This window comes from Podarcis erhardii (genome assembly GCF_964252035.2).
Source record: "Podarcis erhardii genome assembly, chromosome: 8".
Lineage (NCBI taxonomy): Eukaryota > Metazoa > Chordata > Lepidosauria > Squamata > Lacertidae > Podarcis > Podarcis erhardii.
The window spans coordinates 76,292,173-76,318,469 of NC_138499.1; the positions used below are offsets into that span (position 1 = coordinate 76,292,173).

At 41.2% G+C, this 26,297-nt stretch overlaps 1 protein-coding gene and 1 pseudogene across 7 annotated transcripts in view; both read left to right on the top strand.

The window, feature by feature from the left end:
* Positions 1-26,297, top strand: part of CDH18 (cadherin 18) — a 634,566-nt gene that overhangs the window by 431,301 nt on the left and 176,968 nt on the right. The gene's annotated exons all lie outside the window — the stretch shown is intronic.
* Positions 12,121-12,656, top strand: LOC309348094 (huntingtin-interacting protein K pseudogene; annotated as a pseudogene). Its single transcript has one exon. The product of its transcript is annotated as a huntingtin-interacting protein K pseudogene (transcript).

The following is a 26,297-nucleotide window of genomic DNA, read 5'->3' on the forward strand; positions in this document are numbered from 1 at the left end:
AGCTAGCATACATTCCCTGGTTTGGGTGTGATAGTTCACAGTTTGAAGAGGCCTACTCTAAGTAGTAAAGGGTTTGCTATTTTTTCAAAGCTGGTATAAGCAAATGTATATGGTGTCCTAGATTTCATAGCAGTGTGACAGCTAAAAGTAACTCAGAAGAAATAGGCTGTGAGATTATTTTGCTCCAGCCGTGTTCCTCTTCAGTTGTAGATTGAGAAATCACTTTTATTTACCCTTTAAGAAACAACCACTAGTAAGACAGGAAGGGCAAAGAAGCACACCTGAGACATCCGTAAAATGGTCAGCTGAAGAAGAAAGAATGTTTCACTTAAAATAAGGTTTGAGTGCTTTAAGCAACATAAAAAAGCACCCTGTCTTTATTCTTGTTGACAATTGCTGCAATATTGCAACAAGCAAGGCTATGTCGGTATGCTATTCTCTCGGCTACAGTTTGAGGCTGGTAAACAACTATTTCTTAGGGCCATGAAAAGTGCTGGCAAATATAGAGCAGGACATATATTAATGGACTAATTTGTCCAGCTCTAATGTGGCCATTCCAGTTTATTACTTGGGCAGTATTATTCTGAGCGCTTACTGCAAGGCTCACTCCTTGTAACAGTCACAGTTAGGGTATTCACTTCTAGTTGACAATGCAACAGAGCCACTCCAGACTGCTAATTGCTTAATAAATGTAACCAAACATCTTCAGTGCTTGACTCAACCTAATTGCTTTTCAGTGTCATAGTGCAGTAATGTAGAAGGTCACAATAACTGCTTAATGGACAAAGTGGTTGTTAAAAAGGTAGGCAGGAATGCCAAGGAGAAGTATATAATGTTAATGTGGGGTTAGATAAAGCACCAAGTCGGTGGTTTAAACAACTCCCTGGTTTAAATGGTTTACATGGTGTGCACTGTCATAATACGAATTCTGCTAGCAAATGGGCATGATTTCGACTGTTCTCCTTTATATTATGGTTTTTGTTATTATGTTGGTCAGTGATGCTATGACTTGGACCAGGAACCTCATATTTGTCAAAAATTGATGTGATAGTTGTAGAACAGGCATAGGCAAACTCGGGCCCCCAGGTGTTTTGTGACTACAATTCCCATCATCCCTGACCACTGGCCCTGTTAGCTAGGGATGATGAGAGTTGTAGTCACAAAACACCTGGGGGGGCCGAGTTTGCCTATGCCTGTTGTAGAAGCATGAGATTTGGCTGCATACATGCAAGTAGGGGGATGGCAAGGCAGGGAGCTCCATCACAGGGAAGGCCTGATGAAATGTCACTTCCAGGTGGATTAATTCTAATTGCAAGATTCTACAGAGGGCGTCCCTGGTAGAACACCTAGGGACTAGTGTCCTGCCCACTAGGAGTGACACATTAGGTTGTGGTGTGCAGGCAGGCCTCTCTTGTGGTGGCTTCACAGCTTTAGAACTTCCTGCCCCTGAAATTCATCTGACAACTACTTTAATGGCATTTGTGTGTCAAGCTCAAACCATAGCTTTTTAGCCAGGATTTTGAGATGTTTAGTTGTTGCTGAAGTTTTCCTTTGTTGTGTTTTATGGTCTTATGTATGGCTGCCCTATTTTGCTGAATTTTGCTGCTACCCCCACCTAGATCTTTGAATGAAGGGCAACTAACAAATGATGTAAATAATAGAGTTAAACTAATTAACTTCCCAGGCATGATTATATAGTTGAGAGGCTGGTAGGGATGTATTTAGTTCATTACATACATATTTGTCTTTCCATCCCTGATGGGACACATGAGTTCTTGGGTAATCTCTCATCCCGCACTGACCAGATCCAGACCTTCTCAGTCTAAACAAAACATCTGAATGGGCTGTCTTCCGACCATGTATCTGAACCTCATAAGAACTTGGAAAAAGCAAAACAAACTCTAGCACTAGCTTACTTGTCAAGGACAGATCTAAACATTGGCTCCCAGTATATTTCTGGGCACAATTCAAAGTATTGGTGCTGACCTTTAAAGCCCTAAAACAGGCATAGGCAAACTCAGCCCTCCAGATGTTTTGGGACTACAACTCCCATCATCCCTAGCTAACAGGACCAGTGGTCAGGGATGATGGGAGTTGTAGTCCCAAAACATCTGGAGGGCTGAGTTTGCCTATGCCTGCCCTAAATGGCCTTGGCCCAGTATACCTGAAGGAGCGTCTCCACCCCCATCATTCTACCCAGACACTGAGGTCCAGCTCCAAGGGCCTTCTAGTGGTTCCCTCACTGCGAGAAGCAATGTTACAGGGAACCAGGCAGAGGACCTTCTCGGTAGTGGTGCCTGCCCTGTGGAACGGCCTCACATCTAATGTCAAAGAAATAAACAACTATCTGACTTTTAGAAGACATCTGAAGGCAGCCCTGTTTAGGGAAGTTTTTAATGTTTGAAGTTTTATTTTGTTTTTAATGCTCTGTTGAAAGCCGCCCAGAGTTGCTGGGGAAACCCAGCCAGATGGGCAGAGTATTAAGAAGAAGAAGAAGAAGAAGAAGAAGAAGAAGAAGAAGAAGAAGAAGAAGAAGAAGAAGAAGTTGGTTGTGTAGTTAAAATTATCCCTGTATTTCTGAGTCACTGGACTTTGCGGCCCCAACACATGCAAAAACCCACCATGTAGAAAAGTAGCAGGGCAGTAGAAAGCCAGGCTAGAATTTTTCTCCCCAACACTGCAGGAAGTGGGGTTCAATTGTATGATGCCCCACCTGATTTTCTACGATGCAGGGACTGTAGTGTTAACGCCCCCGCTTGTAAGAGCAGCCGTACTGATGAAATACATCAGAAATGTCTCACCTCACATTTACCTTTAACATTTTAAGTGTGAGACCTTATGATTCCACCACTCTCAACATAACCCATTGTCAGATTTTAGAAGCTTTATTACCTACATTCGTTTTATCACTTGACGTTAGCTTTCCTCACCTCCCTCCTTATTGTCCATGCATTTCATACTAAATTATGGTTTAGATGATTGGGCATGACAGCAAAGTGACCTCTTATCTAAATCATGCTAAATGTAATGGAAAGCTGTTATCACATCATATCTGTAAAGGTCAACCTTCTTTAAAAGTGGGGAAATGAAAATACAGCGTTAGCTAGCAGTGGATTCACATCATCTCTGAAATTAATTTAGGCTCCTTTTTTCAGAAGCAGCCTGTCTTTTGGGTGGGCATAATGTGAAGGAGAGGTAAAATGTAATGCCCAAGTCATTGACATGAATTTTAGGAGGGAGTGAAAGAGGTTTGGTAAGAAGTGGACGAGTATAATGTTTTTTTAGATGCTTTTGCAGGGGGCGGAAGAAAGTAAAAAATGCCTTTAACTCATCTATTCTGTTGGTGTACAAGATGGACTGCATTATAAAGAGTGAGATTATTTTCTTGGAAGCAGTGGGCAGTGTGCATGTTTTGTAGTGTTGTGGCAAATAAACTATTTTATAATCCATTAAAATCAAAGATGTTTGGAAATAATGTTATACTACATTCTAGACCTTTAACTGCAACAGGTTCAATTGCTTTTGGGATGATGTGCTAATAATTGCTGTATCATAGTAATTCTCATGCTGTAGTTTTTTGTGGATATATATGCCTGAGAGAGAGAATCCAGGCATGTGACTAGGTTCTGGACCATGATTGATTGCAGACATTCTTTGTTAAATATACTTCCATGAGCTTAAGGAATTTTTCTTCCTGGAGTGGAAGAAAACTTCCCTACAGATATACAGTCATACCCCGGGTTACAGACACTTCAGTTTGCATTTTTTCCGGTTAACGACCCGCCGAAACCCGGAAGTACCGGAATGGGTTACTTCCGGGTTTTGGACATGCACAGAAGCGCCGAATCACAACCCATGTGTGCGCAGATGCAGTGCTGTTGGTTACGAATGTGCATCCCACATGGATCACATTCGCAACCTGAACGTCCACTGTACTTTAAAGTTATTAAAAAGGTAAAGGTACCTCTGCCCGTACGGGCCAGTCGTGTCCAACTCTAGGGTTGTGCGCCCATCTCACTTAAGAGACCGGGGGCCAGCACTGTCTGGAGGCACTTCCGGGTCACGTGGCCAGCGTGATGCTGCTGCTCTGGTGAGCCAGCACCAGCGCAGCACACGGAAACGCCGCTTACCTTCCCGCTATAAAGCGGTACCTATTTATTTACTTGCACTTAGGGGTGCTTTCGAACTGCTAGGTGGGCAGGAGCTGGGACCGAAGACGGGAGCTCACCCCGCCGCGGGGATTTGAACCGCCGACCATACGATCGGCAAGTCCTAGGCGCTGAGGTTTTACCCACAGCGCCACCGGCGTCTCTTAAAGTTATTTGTACAAGGTTAATGTATTAAATGCAAAAATACTTACCACAAGTCCACAACTGAGTACCTATCTGGTAGAGCAACCCAGACTTGCTTGCAGTCCAGAATGCAACTCTGAATTGGTTTATGCAGTTCTCCAAATTTTGCAATGTAGTTTCAGTGTGCTAAAAGTATGCGCAAGAATATGTATTTTACAGTAAAAATGTGTACCTTATGGGAAAGCATATTGAGGGAATGCACACAAATATGTACAGCAATGCATATAATAATGCATACAATTTAAATTTGAGCCTTTTATGCCCTCTTTTTAAAAATCCACATAAAGTGGGATGAAATGGGCCCTCTGAGTGCATGTGAAAATGAAATGGGATGAACTTGGGAAGATCTCTCCATCCCTTCTCCAAGGTCCACCAACCAGAACCAGGAGCAAAATGATGTCTCAGCGGGTGCAGCTAATTATTTACTCCATTCTTTGCCTTTCTCAACCTGTGGGTTCCCAGATGTTGTTTAACTACAACTCCCATCACCCCTAGCTAACAAGGCCAGAGCTCAGGGATGATAGGAGTTGTAGTCCAACAACATCTGGGGACCCACTGCAAACCATGCATTGGAATAACCCGCAGATATGAGTTAGAATCATTTGAATTACTACAAATCAGTGAACACAAAATTCTAAAACTGGTTAGCAGGGCTGTACTTGGTCAATGGCAACCAATGCCTATCTGTATTTTAGGGGAGAGGAATGCAGAGGCTCATGAGTGATTAGCACAAGTCCAGCCATGGCATTGATATATTTATTTGTTATCTACAATTTTACTTGTTCTTGTTAAAATATTGGGAGTCAGGACCCCCCCCCCGATCTATTACAAATGACCCAGAGATGACCCCAGACCTCCTAAACTCTTTTGTCGACCTCTGATCTAAGCAGGTAAAAATGTAGTTTAAACTGAAAGCATTTGAGCATGAATGCTGTGAGGGTCAGGCTGTGGCCATAAGCAACAGCACTCAAAACTAAACATGGAGCTTTTCTAGCTCATGATCCTTGAGCCCAGAGCTTAGTTAGCTGGTACATGATATGGAGCAAACAGGGGGGGAAAAGCATCTCTCTGTTGACCAGGAAAAATAAAAAGGCCAGGCTCCTAGACTTTATAGCTGGCCTGGCCAATCCAGAAGGTTCATATTGCTTGCTGATTTCAGGAACCAGTATAACAAATCATTGTTCCCTTCTGCATTGTCATTAGGTTCTGAGGCCTGAGTACAGGAAATTCATGGTGGATTATTAGATAGAGGGACATAGGTGGCGCTGTGGTCTAAACCACTGAGCCTCTTGGGCTTGCCAATCAGAAGGTTGGCAGTTCAAATCCCCATGATGGAGTGAACTCCCGTTGCTCTGTCTCAGCTCCTCCTCCTGTGTTTGAAAGCACACCTGTGCAAGTAGATAAATAGGTACCACTCCAGCCGGAAGGTAAACAGCGTTTCCGTGCACTCTGGTTTCCGTCATGGTGTTCCGTTGTGCCAGAGGCGGTTTAGTCCTGCTGGCCACATGACCAGGAAAGCTGTCTGTGGACAAACGCCGGCTCCCTTGGCCTGAAAGCGAGATGAGTGCCGCAACCCCATAGTCACCTTTGGCTGTACTTAACCATCCAGAGGTCCTTTGCCTTTCACCGTTAGTTTCATATTACAGGGTTCTGGGTTAAGCCTTGGAGTTGCTGACAGTCATTGGCAGCAAGTCTATCTAGTAAAAAACCCAAAATTCTGAATTTCAAATAATAAAATTAGCTGCTTAAGAAAGATGGGAACGTCTTTCAGAAACTATTTTACAGTGGTACCTCGAGTTAAGTACTTAATTTGTTCCGGAGGTCCGTACTTAACCTGAAACTGTTCTTAACCTGAAGCACCACTTTAGCTAATGGGGCCTCCCGTTGCTGCCACGCTGCCGGAGCACGATTTCTGTTCTCATCCTGAAGCAAAGTTCTTAACCTGAAGCACTATTTATGGGCTAGTGGAGTATGTAACCTGAAGCGTATGTAACCTGAAGCGTATGTAACCCGAGGTACCACTGTATTACTTCAGAATGCTATAATGAAAATAAAAAAGAAAGTTTTATGCAAGCACCACATGCCTTCCAAAGCCTCTTCTATTATCTTGCATTTCTGATGGACCCAAGGCTCCTGAGACACCTATTTCTTTTTCTAACATGCTCCTCAATATACCTGCATTACTAATTTAAGCCCATGTAAGTGTTGCGGCTTTCTCTCATAATTGCAGTTTGGCAAGAGCAAGGCAAAACCTTATGAGAGATTCCTACCCTGCTCCTTTAGGACTTTGGACTGAGGGAGAATTTTGTTTGGTCTGCATTTTTAAAGTGTATAAACATAATTTGCACCTTCCATTTAGAAATGCATACATTGAGACAAAATATGTATTTAAATATAAACACATATATGCAATAAATACATATTTAAGCATGCATTTAAATATGCATTTAAAAATCCTGCAGATAAGTAATAAAAAAAAATAACAACAGAAAAACACCCAATTAAACCAAAAAAGAAAGCAATACATAAAAACAAGTCATTTCAAAGAAAAAAGATAAAAAATGGCAAACAGACGGGGGGAAAAAGATGCATAGAATCAAGAAGAAAAAAAAGAACAGATCAAACCTTTACATGACTTTCCTTCTTTAATTTATTTCCTTGACCCCCTCACACCTCCCCTCTTTGTATTCTGGTTCAGTTAGATATTTCAGCAAATCCTTCATCTTTGTTTTTATCCTAATAATTTATCTTAATATACTGTAATTTAACATTCTCTTCTTTCACCAATTAATCATCCAATTTTACTTTATTTAATCTTGTTTCTCATTAAAACTAATATATTGAACTTAATCTCTTAAGACCTTTAAAATTTTAATAAAAATCTTTTTTTAAAAAAATAAAATAAAAAATCCTGCAGATAAAACTTGGGCTACAGTCATATCAGCTAAGCTCTAGTTTGGTGTTGGAAGAGGATTTTGGAGAGATGCTTCCATCTGGCAAAAATAAGTGACTTGAAAATAAGAAATCTGCTTTCACAATGAGTTCCATTCAGCCACCTGCTACTCAGAAGGAAATGAATGTAAGGTGTTTACCAAACTTTCCACCAGTGATCCAGTAGCAGTAGGTTTGAAGATGCTGCATTTTACAGTATTCGATGATTGCAAACTGTTGCACTGATAATGGAAGATTAATGCACAATGCTCATCTTGCTCCCTAAGGGGATGTTCTTTGATCAGGAGGTGATTGTGTTTCGAAATGAAAAAGAAAACTTGTCTGAAACCCAAGAATATTGCTTTGTAAGAAGGCATAACATGTAGCAGACTCCGGATAAGTGACCTGCCTTTACAAAAGTGATAGAGACTAGACAAAGTAATATAATTTCTGCAAAGGAATGGTCTTGGATCCATAAGTGGGCAGCCAGAAGGTTGTAGGTGAGTTTCTAGGCTCTAAGCAGCACATAGTAGGAACAATGCAACACAGGGAACTGAGTCAGTTTTAGCTCAGAGGAACTTGTGAAGTGTCATGAACAGGATTTCAGTGTGAAGATGGGAATTGATGTTAACAGTGGCTTGTTACAAACAGTGGTTTCCAATGGATTTAGGGGCCACATTTTGCTGTAAAAATACTGCAAAAACTAGACTGGAATTGGTCATGGGAGCTGGAGTAGCAATTTGCTTCCAGCCTGCATGTAAAGACCCAATTGACTCTTTTGCCCTTGCCCTATTCAGTACATATGAACTAAGGCCACTGTATAAAACCACCCTGCATATTTCTCTCACATCTGGTTTTTTTTTTTTTATAATAGATTTTATTAAAATTTTGAAGGTTACAGAAAGAAAAGTAGAAAAAGTTAAACAAACAAAGCACAAAAACAAAGCACAAAAACACAAAAACACAAAAATCCAACCTTTACATAACTTTCTTTCCTTTGCTTATTTCCTTGACCTCCTCACACCTCCCTTTTTTGTATTCTAGTTCAATTAGATATTTCAGCAAGTCCTTTCCATCTTTGTTTTTATCCTAAAAATTTATCTTGATATACTATAATTTTACATTCTCCTCTTTCACTAATTACCAATCCATTTTTACTTAATCCTTTATAACATTTCTGCTAAAACCACATAGCTTCATTCCAACATCCTTCTAACATTCCTTAATTTTACAATGTTTCTGTAGATAAACTTTAAATTTTTTCCAATCTTCTTCCACCAACTCTTCTCCCTGGTCTCAGATTCTGCCGGTCATTTCCGCCAGTTCCATGTAGTCCATCACCTTCATCTGCCATTCTTCCCAGGTGGTAAATCTTGCGTCTTCCAATACTTTGCAATAAGTATTCTTGCTGCTATTGTGGCATACATAAAGAAAGTTCTATCCTTCTTTAACACCAATTGGCCAACCATGCCCAGGAGAAAGGCCTCTGGTTTCTTCAGAAAGGTATATTTAAATACCTTTTTCATTTCGTTATAGATCATCTCCCAGAAAGTCTTAATCCTTGGGCATCTCACTTCTGGTATTGAGGCAGTGGGGTGAAAATACTGCCCACTCATAGCATTGGAACATGGGAAATGCAAGACAGCCTTAACACGTGTGCCCAGACTCTCTTATTTGGCAAGATGGGAATGGTTTTGCTATCCACTTGCCCTGATTTGCAATGCAGCTTCCAAAGTCATGCGAAATGGGCAGAGCATTTTCATACTGGATTGGGATCCATCCTTTTATTGGGGTATTAGGGGAGGTGGGTTTTGGAGGGCATTCTGATTAAATTTTAAAATCAACTGGTATTCCATGGTTTCTCCCCCAGATCCTGCCTGGATTTGAATTCAAGAGCATTACATACTAGATAACCAGTATAGAAATTGGAGGTCTACTGTGGTTCTAGGTTGATACCCAAACCCATGGGAGTAACTACTTGTAGGGGGTGCTGTAAATACAGTATTTGTGATTTTCTGCTTCCACGGCTTAAACCACGCATTCACTTTTCTGCATAATAGTCACAATCTGTGAAAAACAAAGTAGTGACTGAATGTACAAGATGCAATTAAACAAGTCATAAATGATGTTTGTGATGAACATTGATGATTGAGATCTGCATTGCAAAACTGGTTATGAACTTTTGCCCGGCAAGTCTCCCAGATATGCAATTCCAGTATGTAAGAAGATGGAAATACGTATGAAAACAGCACCGGTTAACTGTTTGAGGTAAGGAACGGAGAGTTGAAGGTAGGATTAAGCCATCCATGTTCCTCTCACTGCCCAACTGATGAATAAGAATACTAGCGATTATCCAACACCTAGCATTTAAACTAGGGAGAATGCGCATAGCACCACTAACATGAAATTGCACTAAAGCCCTTTTCTGTGTATGTATGGCCCAAGATCAGGGAGATTATGTATCTGACGTTTTTCAAAATGTCCAGCTCTATAGAGAGTCCATAGGAAGTAACAGCAAAAGTTAGTGGAAAATGACTGACTCTCCCCCCCCCCAATAAATGTTTATATGCTACTGAATCACTTTTCTAGTGAGGGTGAGAGTGATGCCATCTATAAGCTGAGAGGAGGGAAAGGTACCTTTTCGAATGTGAAACAGCTTCTCAAAGTCATTTTCAACCTAAGAACTACCAAAGGAATTATTATTGGTTTTTTTCTGCTTTAGGGAGCCATCAGTGTTTTTGTGATGTAAGCAGACAATGTGCAAAACCCTGATTTTCTTCCAGGCCTATTTGCATGCCTGAAAACTGGCAGATATTCTGCTAAATAAAAGGCAAAGAGGCTACCATGCTTAACTGACCTGAAACAAAAAGGGTCAAGAATTAATACAGGAACACAGACATTGAGCATCAAGAACTTTGTATATATTCTCTCCCTTACATCATTGACTATTAGAGGAGAAAAATGTGTATCTATGCGTATGATTCTTCTCCTCTATTTCTCTGGGTAGTTTGTTTATGTTACTCTGTACGGAAGGTAATGATTCATGAGCCAGATCTGAAACATCTTGACTTCTCTGTAATTGCTTCCTCACCTCATTAGATCCTCTGCATGCATGGCTTCTTTCAATTGTTGTATCAAAATTAGGTAAAATGCTCACAAACACATCCGTTTTATGTTCAAGGGCACTTACGCTATTTTTAATTACAATAAAAATTGGCGAGGCACCGGGGGACAAATTTTACCGGTGAGGGACATATCTTTGGAAGAGCCTTTTTTTTGTTTTGCTACACCCCAGTGGCTCAAGCACAATTTAGGTGGGGAAGAACAAGGGCCCTGTTGAAATGCAAGAATGCCCATGTTTACTGATGACTTACTGAACATCAAGACAGAGAAGTATGTAAATTCTTCAAGGGTATTGTCAGATAGGCCTATGCTGCTAGAGCAAAAACAGAATTCTGTTCATGGTCCGTGAATTCCTTTCTTTCAAAATTGGATGGTTCAGTGCAGTTAGGAGGACAACACTCGGGGTTAGAGTTGCTACAGACATTTCTCCTGAAATGAATGTGGAATTGAATTTGGGAGTGAAATATCATGAAATATCAGAGGAATACTAAAGGAGTCTAAAATATATTGATAAACCCACCCCTTGTCTATCACCCAGGCTGACCTAAAGTGAAATCTTGAAAGTGCATTTGGAAGTCATTTCCCAGGTAAAACGTTCAAGGAATTCTGATGGAAGCCAATGTTTTCTTTTGAGAAGAGTAACAACATTTCTGGGAGTGTTTCTATACATCCTAGCCAATAGCCCTTACCTTAAAGCAAAATGCATGAGGTGAAAGGTGCTCTAAGCACTGTTTCCTCAATCTCCCCTCTTCACCTTTTCCTTTCTCTTAGAACTAGTTGATACAATAGAAATAAATGGTAAACCTTTTTTCTGGATGGTGGCACTTCAGACTGCAGATAGGGGCTTCTGTTTTTACATAGTCATATACAGTGCTTTTTTTCCGGGGGGTACGCATGCCCCTAAACATTTTGTGAATCTCAGTTTGGCCTCATTGAGGGGCAGTATTTCAATATGAGTAGGAAAATGAGAGTGTTGTTGTTTAGTCATTTAGTCGTGTCCGACTCTTCGTGACCCCATGGACCAGAGCACGCCAGGCACCCCTGTCTTCCACTGCCTCCCGCAGCTCGGTCAGACTCCTGTTTGTTGCTTCAAGAACACTGTCCAACCATCTCGTCCTCTGTCGTCCCCTTCTCCTTGTGCCCTCCATCTTTCCCAACATCAGGGTCTTTTCCAGGGAGTCTTCTCTTCTCATGAGGTGCCCAAAGTATTGGAGCCTCAGCTTCACGATCTGTCTTTCCAGTGAGCACCCAGGGCTAATTTCCTTAAGAATGGATGTGTTTGATATTCTTGCAGTCCATGGGACTCTCAAGAGTCTCCTCCAGCACCATAATTCAAAAGCATCAATTCTTCGGCGATCAGCCTTCTTTATGGTCCAGCTCTCACTTCCATACATTACTACTGGGAAAACCATGGCTTTAACTATACGGACCTTTGTTGGCAAGGTGATGTCTCTGCTTTTTAAGATGCTGTCTAGGTTTGCCATCCCCTTTCTCCCAAGGAACAGGCGTCTTTTAATTTCGTGACTGCTGTCACCATCTGCAGTGATCATGGAGCCCAAGAAAGTAAAATCTCTCACTGCCTCCATTTCTTCCCCTTCTATTTGCCAGGAGGTGATGGGCCCAGTGGCCATGACCTTCGGTTTTTTTGATGTTGAGCTTAGAGTACCCCTAAACATTTTTTTAGAAAAAAGCTTCCGAAAGCGCCCCTTACCACGTGACGAGCACGGAAGGCAGACAGAGCGATGGCAGCTGAAGGGGATGTTGAGCTTGAGTTAGAAGCAGAGCCCAATGGCTTGGCAGGCAGCAGAGAGCAACCAGCCGAGAAGCCGCAGAAGCACGACAGCGGAGCAGCCGACCTTGAGCGCATCACGGACTACGCGGAGGAGAAAGAGATCCAGAGCTCCAACTTGGAAACGGCAATATCAGTGATTGGAGACCGAAGATCCACAGAGCAGAAAGCAAAGCAGGAGCAGGAAAAAGAACTGGCCAAAGTCACAATCAAGAAAGAAGATTTGGAGTTGATTATGAACGAGATGGAAATATCCAGGGCAGCAGCAGAACGCAGCTTGCGAGAACACATGGGGAACCTGGTGGAAGCACTGATTACCCTCACCAACTGAGGGCCAGCTGCTAGGTGGACTTTTGGGGAGCAAGGGAAGGAGATAGCCTCTCTTTGGCCTGTTCTGCATAGGTTCTTTGCATATATTTTAAAGCTGCTGGAATAAATATTCCAATTTTTTTGAAGGAAAAAAAAAAAGCACTGGTCATATGAAAGAAACACTTGCTGTTTCTTGGGCAGGGTATTAGCCTGACTCCTCCCTGTAAAGGCAGAATTCTATGGTTGAAGCAACTTTAAATCAGTGCTGCCTTCACGACCAAAAATATTAGTTTAAGGAAAAAGAGCTTCTGGCAGAAGCAAAGTGCAATAGCACATGTTCTTTGAATGCTCTTCCCTCTTCGTGCTCCAGTTTTGTATGGTTAAGGCTGAAATCCTATAGATGTTTTCCCTTGGAGCCTGGTGGGGCTTGCTTCTGATTTCACTGCACAGTGCTTTGCAGAAATACAATGCAGTGTGTGGCTATGGTGACCAATAGGCATTAATTGCAAGTTTTCCACTCCACGTTAAATAATAACGAATTGAAAAATATATATGCAGAGGTATTGGAATTTCTATTGTAATTGGAATAAGTTATTTTGATGTCCTGCTTTGATGTCCTTTGTCATATTGATACTGTGAAGGACTAGGAGTAGTAATCCTGGAATCATTATTCTGGGAGAAAAAGACAGAAAGACTGTTACTGAGGGAGGGAGCTCTCTTCCTACTTATGCCAAGCAATGGTGGAGTCTCAGGTCAACTGTATGCAAAGGTGCATCCTTCTGAGTTTGCTTGCTGCGTAGGAAGTTTGCAGAGAGGAGGAATGGAGATGTCTTATTTAAATTAAAATAACATTGAAAGAAAGAAAGAAAGAAAGAAAGAAAGAAAACAACATTCAGGCTTTCATCTTTTAAAAGAATCAAACTCAGCACTGAATCTGTTCTGATAGATCAGCAATTAACTTGCTGGAATTCATGGAGCTGTTATCTTTTTCTAGTCAAATGTGTAACAGAAGAGAGAGGGTGGGTGGGGTGGAGTTGTTGATGTTTTAGAAGGTTGCTCTTTACACCTTTGAGTAATTTCTGCTATCTTTGCTGTTTGAAACCCTGAGGGCTTCATTGTTCTATCCCAGTGCACTGTTGCAATTGCCCCACCATCAGCTCATTTGTGTGTTTGTCCAGAGAGCAGAATTAGTGCACAATGTAGCAAAAATACCTGGGTTTTATTGCAGGTGGGGAAGGGACATGATAAAATAACAATAACAATAACAATTTTATTATTTATACCCCGCCCATCTGGCTGGGTTTCCCCAGCCACTCTGGGTGGCTTACAGCATATATAAAAACATAATCAAACATCAGATTTTAAAATCTTCCCAAGTTTTATCTCCTTGACATCTGAAAGGAGGGCGTTCCACAGGGAGGGAACCACTACCGAGAAGGCCATCTGCCTGGTTCCCTGAAACGTCACTTCTTGCAGTGAGGGAATCAGCAGAAGACCTTCTGAGGAGGACCTCAGTGTCTGGACTGAGCAAAGGGGGTGGACACGCTCCTTCAGGTAAAGCACAAAGGTGGTGCTTATGCATAGAAAGATTGGAATGGCACCCATCAGCACCCTATTTTCCTCTATTGGAATTCATATGAACAGTTCCTGGGAATGGCAGGCCTGCACATACTATCCTGCGCTTATCCATCTCTCCCTCACACCTGCATACAGATTACCTAAGGAAGGAACAGAGGAGAACATTAGGATTCTGTTCCTGATTCATTGGAAAAATGCATTGGGATTCTTTTGGGAAGGGGAGGTTATCTGGATTTCATTGAATCGTGTTCGTATTTCTCTGCATGTAGGCATTCATGTCATCCCAGTATGGGTACAGGGCCCTGTGTACAGGTATAAATACTTTTTCACTTTTATACCCCATTGCTCCTTTTAAGGAGCACAATGTGGCAAAACATGAGAGCCACCCCATGTTATCACCTCTCAACAACTCAATGAGGTAGTTGGAGCCAGATTTGTGTGACTCATCAAAAGCTTTATGGCTAAGTACGTATTTAGTCTCAGGCATCCCTGGTTCAAGTCCAGTTATTCTAACCACAATTCTGTGTGTCTTAGTCCTTCTCTAGTTCAGTGTTTAGAGAGGCTTCTATTATTGAGAGTTCTGTGGATTGATGAGGTCTGCTAGGAGAAGCTGGCATCTTTCAAGGGGAATAAAAGATCATAAACATTACTTCTCGAATTATAGCTTGATGGATGCTCTGTTACACGCTGAACATTCAGGAAGCTTATATGAAAAGAGGGAGTTTAAGAGCTGGGGAATTTGACTGTGAAGCGTAGGAAGCTAACGTTAAAACTTTGTCGCATTATGGTTGTTAAGGAAAAAGACATACTGAGAATTTTGAAGGTGAGTTCTCTGTGGCTCCTGGTTGGAACAAAAGTACCAGGATGGAATTGGGAGGAAAAGGCTGACTTAAATGATGATGGACAAAATACAGGATAAAATAAGGATGGACAAATTTGATGCTTTCACTTCCTAATTTTTCCAGTTTGTTTGCCTGCTCTTTGGGGGGAGGAAACCCCCCTCCAGATCAAGTTGAATCCTACCTATCCAGTCTAGGGAACCATCCACTAAGGATGCCTCAGTCTTATCTGGATTGAGCTTCATTTGATTAGCTCTCAACCAGTCCAAATGAGCAGACAATTCTAATTTTATTTATTTTGTTTTCTTTAAACATTTTACGTGCCACTTAACTACAATAGTTTCTAAGCTGTTTACAAAAATAACGCGTTAAAGCACCTCCAGAATAGATTTCTCAGAATATAAATAACAATGGCATATTTACATGCACACACAATTGATTTGCAGGACAAAGGCGGGGGTTTTTTTGAGGGGAGAGGGAAGCGGGATCCATATGGCTTATCTATTTCTTTGAAGAATGAATTCCCACACAATTATTTTAGCTCATGTAAATGTTCTCTCAAATAACTCCCACAAATAACAGTGATATGGGAATCATTTATAGTAGGCTATTTCGAAACCATGGGTAGATAAACAACAGCAGCAGCAGCAGCAGCAGCAACAACAAAAATCTGTTAGTGCCTGCTTATTCAACAAGACAGTAACCTCATGTGCCTTCTGGCCATATTCTGGGGTCCAGGTTCCTGTGAAGTGACATAGCTGCACAAATGGGTGTGAGCACAGGCTCCTTTCATTCTGTGCACACACAGAGACCTACATTGGAGATTTGGAGCAATGCATATGGGCACAAGTCTGTTGGGTGCCTGGTATGTTAAAAAGAAAGACAACCCAGATTTTAATTTACATGGAAAATAGGGGGACTAGCCCACTTCTGTAATGATTTCACACTTGATATATTGCTGAAGTGCTTTTTCAGTGCTAAAACCAGGCTTGAAACTAGACTAGAATGGATCTAGAGGGAGAGAGCTCCTGTCGTGTGTGTGTGTAGAGGAGTGTATTCTCCCTTCCCCGATTCTTCATCTATGAAGCAACCATCCTAGTTCAGGTGAACTGGTCCTGAATTGTGGGATGCAATTCTGTCTTCTAGACATTATTACACTACAACTCCCTTCATCTGTGACCATTGGCCATGCAGGCTGGGACTGGTAAGAATCATTGTCCAAAAATATCTTTCAGGGGAAGAATGTTTTAGAGTATATGCAGCTACTGAATATGACATTGTGGCTGCTTGACAGCTTATTTGCTTCACCACAGATAGAGTTAGTTTTAAATCCGTACCCCCTTTGCCTTGCTCCAGCTGTCTCTTGGGCTATTATTTGTTGTTCTTGAAGGTGCTGCTTTATTTATTTATTTGCTTGGCAGCAACTGCTGTTGGGAGGAAAAGAGATTTTTTTAAGCTTCTGAGAACCCTTCAGCATTGTCTTGTCTCCTTATTTTAAATTCCTCACTTTGATTCCCTTCACTTGTTGGGATTTCACCAAGGGAGGAATGCAGTGTTGGGTTTCACTAACTCCTGGATATATGTTGGCATCTGTAATCCCTCCCTGTGTTTATTCACCTGAGATTCCAGTACTGAATTCAGGAGTTCATCCCCACCCCTCCTCCTTGGAGGCCAAGCATGAGTTAATCTTCACGTTAGTTTGGTTCCATTCCTCTGCACAGTACAGAATGGATTTTGCCCTTGTGTGAGTAGAATACCATTAACGGGAGAGGCTATAGGGAAGCCAAACTGCATAGTTCTTGGCCTATTTCATCCCTTAGACCCAGGTGATGTAGTTTTTAAGCAGTGTAAACTTCTGGGGTTTTTTTATGCCATCTGGATTGTTTACTGAGAGAGTGATGAGAAAGTCCTGAAAGCAGGCAAAAATGGCCATGTGAAAATTAATTGACACAGGGCTTCCTTTCATGGTTCACAGCTTCTGTCCCACAGGTAACACTTTTTCTTTTCAAAACATACATACACACATATTTGCATGTCATCTTTCCAGCATTCAAACCAAGTTCAAGGCAGCTTACAACATGAACAATTACATAATTACAACAGAACAAAGGCAATAATTAAGAAATTAATAAAATATCAGTCAGTCAGTCACTTTTATTGCACATAGCCAAAGGCTGCCGCAATGTACACAGAATCATTCGACAATTAAAAGAAAGTATACTGGACTGATACAAAACACTTAAAACATTTATATTATTGAAACATTGCATACTCTAAACATAGCTATAAAAGTACCCCAATATACAGATCAAGACATTAAACAATAAAATTCATAAGCTAAAATCATCACATGGCCACTAATATATCAAAAAACAATGTCAATTAATACAGTGTGCAATTTATACTCGGAGTTTGGTGACAAAGATAGAGCATAGCCTGATGTAGATAGAGAGGGTCAGATAAATTCATCTCCTTTACAGTTGATGGCTACCTTGGCTATATAATTTGCTGTAATTTTCCTAGCAGCACTTGCAAAGAGTGCTACACACACCAGGGCACATACTTATCCGTGTCTGCAAGGAGATATAAAATCTTGTCAGAGGGGTTCTGGCCAGGGGACCTTATAAAATATCAAAGAATCACAACCAAATTGAACTAAAATAATGCAAAAATTAATACCAATAACATCATCAACCCCCACCCCAAGAAAACCCCCTAAACAATACCCCAAGAGTCTGTTCAGCATCCTCCGCCTTTGTAGCTGGAAGTCAATGAGGGCCAGCAAGGTAGGGAACACGTCTTCCAGGACTCACAACCAAGGACTCAAAAGCCTCAGTGTAGCAAGAAATTAGTAAAGTAGCAGCAATGGGTTGGAAATGCAGTAATGCCTGCATGATGGCACTGTGCTCATTGGGATGTGGTCAAACTGCTGCGTACACCTGTGGGACTGCTACCACCAACCAGGAGCTCTCCCAAACATAACTGCCTCATCTGGTTCCACCCCTGTTCTGGTGAGTGGCAGTGTCACTGCCAAGAGGGTGTAGTTGGTCTCATTCCCATCAAGTGTTTGTAAATACAATGCATACCACCTGGTGAGACAAGTGGTCATTCACCTGTCCTCCTAAGCTACCTGCTTTTGCGGTGAGAATCTCCAGGTAGCATTGGATTTGGATTATGAAGAGCAAGGTTCAGATCTCTGTGCAAGTATGAAACTCAGTGGAGTCTTCAACCTCACACCACTGTTGTGATGATAAAATATAGAGTTGCCTCTGAGTTTCCCCTAAAGCAAACTTCAGATGTGAATGAGAAAAGGGCCCATGAGATTCTGAAGGTAGAGAGAAAAGTTGTGAGATATTGCAACTGAAGTTGAGCTAAAAATTACCAAGGAGTTCCTCCTCAAAATGGGGGGATGCCATGAGGTTTCTCTGCGGTTGAAAGCATGCAGGCTATTTTGAGGGAGTCACTTAAAAAAAAATCTGCACAAAAGTTAATATTAAATTTTGTGTTCAACTAAGTATTTATTGCAGTTTTGCACCTGCGGTGAAACTTTTTTGTTTTGTTATTAGGCCACATTATTTTAAAGATGTACCTTCAATTATAATAAATATATTCTTTTCATAATTTATAACTGACTGTAATTATTTCAAGTTACTTCTTCAAGTGCTTTGCCAGCAGAAAAATTATGTCAAACTTGCTAGTTTAACACATCTGTGGAGATGAGACTGCACTCAACTAAGCAATGGTCAAAGCAGACCCACTGAAGTCGGCTATCCTTTTACTCAGAGTAGACCCATTGTAATCATTGTTCATTACTAGCTTAGGTTTTGTTTTTTAAAAAGATCTTTGTGAAAGTTGATTGAGTGCAACTCAGTGGTCTTAAGTTAGTCATAGCTGTTGAATTCAGTGTTATCTACCCTAAGCATGAATTTAGCGTATGGTGACTGGATATACAAGTCTGGTCTGGTCTTGAAATAAAGCTATAATTCAAGCACTGAAGGGGATAACTGCATGTGCATTGCTCTGAGCTGCATGGAGAAAGTGACTGATAAAGTATGATTAAATAAATAAGGAGAGTGTGCTTGCACATGTTCCTTGCTGGGGTGAGGAGAGACAAACAATCCCTCCCTCTACTCAGAAATTCTTCTTTGGAGTTGAGTTCAGAGAGCAGGGAATGTGAGTTAACAAATTACTCATCCTCCTCTAATCAGACCCAGAACTGGAAGCACTGATTATCTCGTGTGTGTGTGTGTGTCCTGGGATAAAATGATGGTGCAGGCATTGTCCAGTTTTCTAATTTAATTTCGCTAAACAATTGAATGGAATTATCACCTGCCTCTAATCCCACCTTGAGTGTGAGGCATCTGGTATTAGAGCTGAGCTCCCAACTTGTCTGCCTCCCCTGGACAGTGTCACATTCACTGAACTTTCTTAACCAGCACTAGAAACTAAATTTTCTGGGAACTGAGCTTGCTCAGCAAACTTTGTGACCCATCAATCTGAATGCAGATTATGAGTCACATATTGTGTGATGCTTGACAACTCCCCCCTCTCTTTGCAGTTCAAGCAGACACAAAAATAGGTTTATAAAGCCCTGGTGTACTGCCTTGAGCATCAACCAGAACCCAGTTGTGCACAGGACATGAAGCTGATAAGAACTTCTCCTAAGAGAATATCTTCTTTGGTGATCACTCATAGCCAAGTAAGATTGTCTTCCATGAACACGGTCTTAACAGTGAGTCCATAAGTGACTGTGGAGGCCAATTCTGGATCCACACATCCTTCCACAGTGGGGGCATAGGTTTCTGGGTGTGAGTTGATCACGGTGAGGGTTTGCCAAGCATGCCTTGCTCTTAGCATGCTTCTCCCTTTCATGTTGAGTTTGAGCATCTTCAAAGTCTATGACACCTTTGGTAAAGGCTGTTCTCCAATTGGAGTTCTCACAGGCTAGTGTTTCCCAGCTGTCAGTGTTGATACTACATTTTTTAAGATTTGCCTTGAGAGAGTCTTTAAACCTCTTTTGTTAAGAGTAATTTAACTGCAGTCGTCATCACAGATTGGGACCACAGAATTAATGTCCATCAAAGGACAGCTGTAGGCACCCTGCCCCAGCAGGCTAGCAGGGCCCCCAGCTTTCCACTGTCAGCCACAGATATAGGATACAGTGGGCCTGTGCCCAAATCTAGCCATGGATACATTGCATCCAGTTGATAACCAAGGGCCTCTCTTCTGTCAGTCATACTCAGGAGGAGGCAAGCACTGATATGAACTTTGATTCATGGCCCTTCAGAGCTCCAGGAAGAGATGGGCAGCAGAGTCCACTGGAAATCTGCAGTCTTCAATTCTGTTTGATTCTCCTTATTTAGTCTTGCTGATTCAGCACTAGGTATCGCTGGACAGCTCCCTTCATGCAGAACCTGGTGGACAGCTCCCTCATTGGCCCAGATCTCTGGCTCAACCCTGCCTCTGTCAATCTCCCATCTTTTCAATTTGTGCAATGTTGATGGTTGATGAACTGCATTACACTTTGGGGATGATAATTTGTATGGGCTTGATGCAGAATATGTTTCTTCATTTTTCTTTAGCACTGGGAACATAGAGTAGAAAAAAATAATCCAATTTCTTAAAAGCTTATGTCTTTACCTTCTGGAAGAAATAACAATAAAGACTCCCCGTCTCCATGTTTTTGTTCATAAATGAAAATGAATTGCTTGATTTCCAGATGTGATAATGCTGGACAACTACAATGCAAGTTGAAGTACATCTCAAAACACCTTTCTTCATTTGCATAATGCATTTCAGTTGCCTAATTCCAGCTTCAAGCTAGCCTCCACATTGCCAGAGTGAATGACTCAGATGATACTGCAATCAGGTTCTGCAAGCTTCTGACTTGATGACAAGAACAGTGTTTAAGACAGACAGATGCAGATTTGTAGAAACCAAGTCAAAAGGGTCCTGAGGCATAACTCTCAACTTCAAAACAAGAGAAAGTCTACGTAACGGCAGCAATGCTACTGTCTCAGAAGGGTTTCTCACTTCAGTGAAGCTCAAAATTAGTGAGTAGTAGTGCTGGGTAATGGTGGTGACAGAGCTCCTTGCGCCTCTTAAAATCTTCTTTGAGTCCCATGCTTTGCCAAGATAAATATGGACCTCTGTCAAAAACTTATGTTAAGACGCTGGATAAATTTACCCCAGGTAAATTTATTCCAGAAGCCACTTTAAAACAAACCCTATAGTTTATATGTATCCAAAATAGTTCAAAAACTTTTTTTTTTTTTTGCGGGGGGGGGGGGGCTTCTTTAAACCAACAGAATGCAATTGGCAACCTGGAAGAGCCTGGTCTCACTTCTGCCTGGAATCAACACTGTTACTGAATGAGAGGGTAAATGTATTCTGGACATGCTCAGAGGAATCAGATTCTCTAGCTATACTATAAGCGTAGGAGAGAAATGCATCAGCTGGTACAGGATAATGGGGGGGGGGGATGAAATGGCCCACTGGCCAGGGCTTGTTGCCTGTGAGATGCTTAACATCCCTGATGGATTTGCACATCTAATTATGTAGCAAAAGCATTCATAAAGCTCTTTCTGGACTCCCCTAACTGTTTTGGTAGGTTTAAAAGTTGTTAATCCCTGACTGGTATATCTAGGTTAACACAGGAACAGCCTAAAGTTAATGTTGTTTCCAATATTCCAACTGTAGTGATATTTTAAGCAAATATTGCCAAAGCTACAAAAGCGAAAGCCTCTGAAGAATTTTTGGAGAAACAAACAGCTTTTCATAAGTGGAGTTAGAGAAGGCTTAGCACATCCCAAGGGTGGGCACTTGATTTTTCCTAAAGCTAAAGTTGAAGGAAATTTCTTCAGCTGTAATTTTGTCTTTTACATTTTGTACTCTGTTGCCCCCTCAGTATCTGCATTTAAAGCTGCTTTAATTTCCTGCTTCTAATCTGTTAGCAGAGGGACGCGGGTGGCGCTGTGGGTAAAACCTCAGTGCTTAGGACTTGCTGATCGTAAGGTCGGCGGTTCGAATCCCCACGGCGGGGTGAGCTCCCGTCGTTCGGTCCCAGCTCCTGCCCACCTAGCAGTTCGAAAGCACCCCTAAGTGCAAGTAGATAAATAGGTACCGCTTTATAGCGGGAAGGTAAATGGTGTTTCCGTGTGTGGCACTGGTGCTGGCTCACCAGCGCAACTTCGTCACGCTGGCCACGTGACCCGGAAGTGTCTTCGGACGGCGCCGGCTCCCGGCCTCTTGAGCGAGATGAGCGCGCAACCCTAGAGTCGGTCACGACTGGCCCGTACGGGCAGGGGTACCTTTACCTAATCTGTTAGCAACTGATCAAGCCCTAGTATCTATTATGATGCATTGATTGGTTGTTCCTGCATAGTATATATGATCATGCTGAGACAAGCTCTTCTAAGAAAAAGAAACTTCCCTCTTCCCTGATTCTCTGTTTTGTTACATTTTCTCCTAATCCCTGCTACATTTTTACCTCAGTCAGATTCAACCCTCTATGTAGCTAATTCATCATCTGCATTTGCCATATCATTTGCTGTTCAGATTGTGTTCCACTTATCAATGGAAACTTTTGATTCCCTAAAAGTATGGACTAGATGTGAGCTTAGCTGACTGGACAGACAAACAGCATTACTGTGTGGTGAGCCCAAAACAGGCTCCTGTAATAAGTCCTATGGAATTCTGAGTGGAACTAAAATAACAAATTTTCTGTGGAGGTTACACATATGCCTAACATGAATCCAGCTCTTGCCTCTTAGTATTAGCATTGTGATAGACAATGGCCCCGATCTTGACATTACTTACTCTTGACCAGCACTATTGATAGTGATAGAACTGTTGAGGATTCAGGCTTTCAAGCAGTCATTCAACTGATTCCCAAGAAGAATAAGACCAGAGGTGGAATTGATTGTTTGGAAATTGGATGAGAACCAGTGCCTTTATGTCTAATAAGGAACCGAAGCAAATGTGCTGGGACAATAGTAGGTTCTTTGCCTCTGTGCCTGAACTGTCATTAAAACTTAAAATAATTAATAATAATAATAATAATAATAATAATAATAATAATAATGTGGGAGAACTTTAAACAGCAAAACTTAATGGGACACTATTCAATGGGACACAATTGGCTTTTAAACACCCCCAAGCCTGGTCACCAGTGACATTTAAGAATTGTCTTCAGCTTGTCATACAGGTGTGCTTTTGTTAATTGGGATAAAGTTGGTGCTTTACCTAAAAAACTAAAACAAAAAACTCTGCATATATGGATGAGTAAAAGGGTTAGTAAAAACTGAGATAGACTAGGTAAATTGTTTCACACTTGTGGCTCCAAATGAAGAAAATGTCTTGAGAAATGTAAGCCCTGATCTCATTGACGTTCCATTGTCCTCATCTGGGATCCATGTTTATTATCTTATGTGAGTCACTGAGGTCATACAAGTTCAGGTGAGGGGCTCTGTGTCAGCTGTTTATAGCTGGATTTGGTTGCTATGTGCCCACTGTGCTGCCACAGCAGAGGAAACAATTTTAGCTGAAGTTCTTCAAGCAAGCTAAACCAGGTCAAGATTGTCAAAGCAAATTAAATGAGTTGGAAGTTAGCTGTCAACATGTGCAAATTTGAAGTTGACTATTCAGGGAGGGGAACTTTCCTCGACCATTTGTAACTTCGGGAAAAATTATGAGTTTCAACTCAGGGATGACCTTGTTATGCAACTGCATTATGTAACTTGAGCTCACTAATTGGTTGGGATGGGAGGGGGGGAGAAATACAGCGTAACCAATGAGGCAAAAGTATATAATCAACAAGCACTCTGTTACATTTGCATGCTTTGTTTCTTAGAAAAATGCTTTTAAAAAGCACAAAGCAATGTGTAAAAAGCATTTTTGTTGTCCAGTGTTCCATTCAAAGGCCTTGACCCCTGCTGTAGTTTAGCTGCTTTTGTGTAGACAATCAGCACAGCTCCCCACTATTGAAGGTTGTTGCCCTCACAATTCTACTGCACTCACTGCTGGTGTAGTGATTCCTCTATAAACGGTTTTAAACAGCTTGTAGCAGAGTTTCTTCCTGGCAGCAGACAAGAGACTATGAGACTTGTGCAAAATACTCAGTCAAGAGTTACTTTATTTCTTGGCTGGTTCACAAGCACTTTAGTTGCGACTATATACAAAACTATTTGCATACATCTTTCCACCACGGTATAAACTCACAAGGTGTCGGTACTCTTTCCTCATGCAGGCAAGTGCAACCTGCATCTTCCTCTTTTTTATTTTCATCCACAGCTGTAACCAATTAGCCTGGAATGTCACTCCTAATTATTAAAGAAAACTTCTTTTCTCTTTCTTTGAAGAATGACTTCCTAACACCCACTTTCAGCCATAGATTACCAGTTTGTGAACATTTCGTAGAAAATGACTGATGCACAAGTTGAGAACCCTTTAAATGGGATACCAGAGAAGCAGAAGACTACTTCAGTGTTTTTTCTCATAAACAACGATGTGATTTCCAATGCAAATTGAGTAGAACCTACTGAATTCCTGCACAAGGCGAATTGTATACTTCCAACTGCAATCCTTTATCAGTTGTAGAAACAATCAATCATCAGTGAGCGATTATCTTTCTTCTTTTTTTAAAATGATATTTATTACTTTTAAAACTTACAGGAAAAAAGAGAAAAAGAGAGAAGAAACAAAAGAAACAATACAATATGGACAATACAAAACACAACCTTAACATCTAAACACCATAAACTATACAAAACAAAACAAAAACAATTTAAAAGCACACATCATACCTTTACCATAATCTATCTTCCATTCCCTTGTTTCCTTGACCTCCTCTCACCTCCCTCCTTGTATTCCACTTCTATACGTTATCTCAGCAAATCCTTTATCTTAAAATATTTTTAATCTTATTCCCCATTAAATCTAATATACCTATTTACACTTAACCTCTTAAAACATTTCCACTAAGGCCCAAAAAAACAACAACATTCCATTCCAAGATTTTTCTATCCCTCATTAAATTTTACAAAATTTCCCTATATAGACTTAAATTTAAAGTCTATATCAGTGAGCGATTATCAAAGCTAGCCAGATAAGCCAAGAACCTGCTAGAACCAATGGATCTGATTCTTTTAGCCAGCTCCTTGACAGATATGTTGGATTATCTCCTGTGGCTGTGGTGGCAACAGTACCCCGCTTTGTATATCAGAAGCAAGGAGAGCCCCATAGATCAAGCACTGACTCCCAGCAACCACACAGAAAGCAGGGCAGCAAAGACAGTGGTACCCCGGGTTACAAACACCTCAAACACCTCAAACAAGTTACAAACACTTCGGGTTACAGACTCCGCTAACCCAGAAATAGTACCTCGGGTTAAGAACTTTACCTCAGGATGAGGACAGAAATTGTGTGGTGGCGGCAGCGGGAGGCCCCACTAGCTAAAGTGGTACCTCAGCTTAAGACCGGTTTCAGGTTAAGAACGGACCTCCGGAACAAATTAAGTTTGTAACCAGAGGTACCGTTGTACAGTAAAAACAAACAACTTTTACTAAGACCAAACAAGACTTACAAACTACTATGTAAGCTTTTGAGTTTGCCAGTACTGTTATTTAAACTTTATATTAAGCACATCAAAGTAAGCTTGTGTGTGAGAGAGAATAGTAGAAGCCCCATCTACAGCCTGCAAAAGTCTTAAGACTAAATAGAAGGTGAGTTTTGCAGATATAATTCAGTACTTCCAGGAATGTTGGCTGTGACTGGCTATCTCCCTTTGCAAACACAGAAGCCACCAGTTATTTGGATCTGTTTCTGGTGCTAATCTAAACTCACAGGTCCCTTGTGAGGGAGAAATCAGATCTAAAGAGAAATCTTGCAGTAGCCCTTCTGTTAGCATAGTGGGAGATTCATTTTAGAAGATTCAGTAGGTATAGAATTAGATGAATCAGCAAGTATAGTAGAAACCCAGTTGGGTAGTTTTATCTGGGGGTTGGTTTGTCTACAAACAAAAGGTTTGTAGATGATAGTCTGTAACTGAGTCTACAAATTATTTCGTTTGTCGTACAATCTCTTCAACATGGGTTCCTTTTTATCTCCCCTCCCTGCCTTTTCTCTCTCTTGTTATTATTTAACATGCAGCCTGCTGAAGTGTTCTGCTGTGCTCAAAAGCTTGCATGCTATTTTGGACTCAGCTATACTGCTGCAAATAAAATGTTTTAAGTGTGTTTTAAGTGCAATATACAATACGACACTAGATGGCGATGGTGAGCCTTATGGAAAATTTGATGTTGTTTTGAAAAAAGCTTTAAACAAAAGCATTTTCAGAGAGGTTTTTATATGTGTCTAGATTCCACCTTAGTTGCTGTT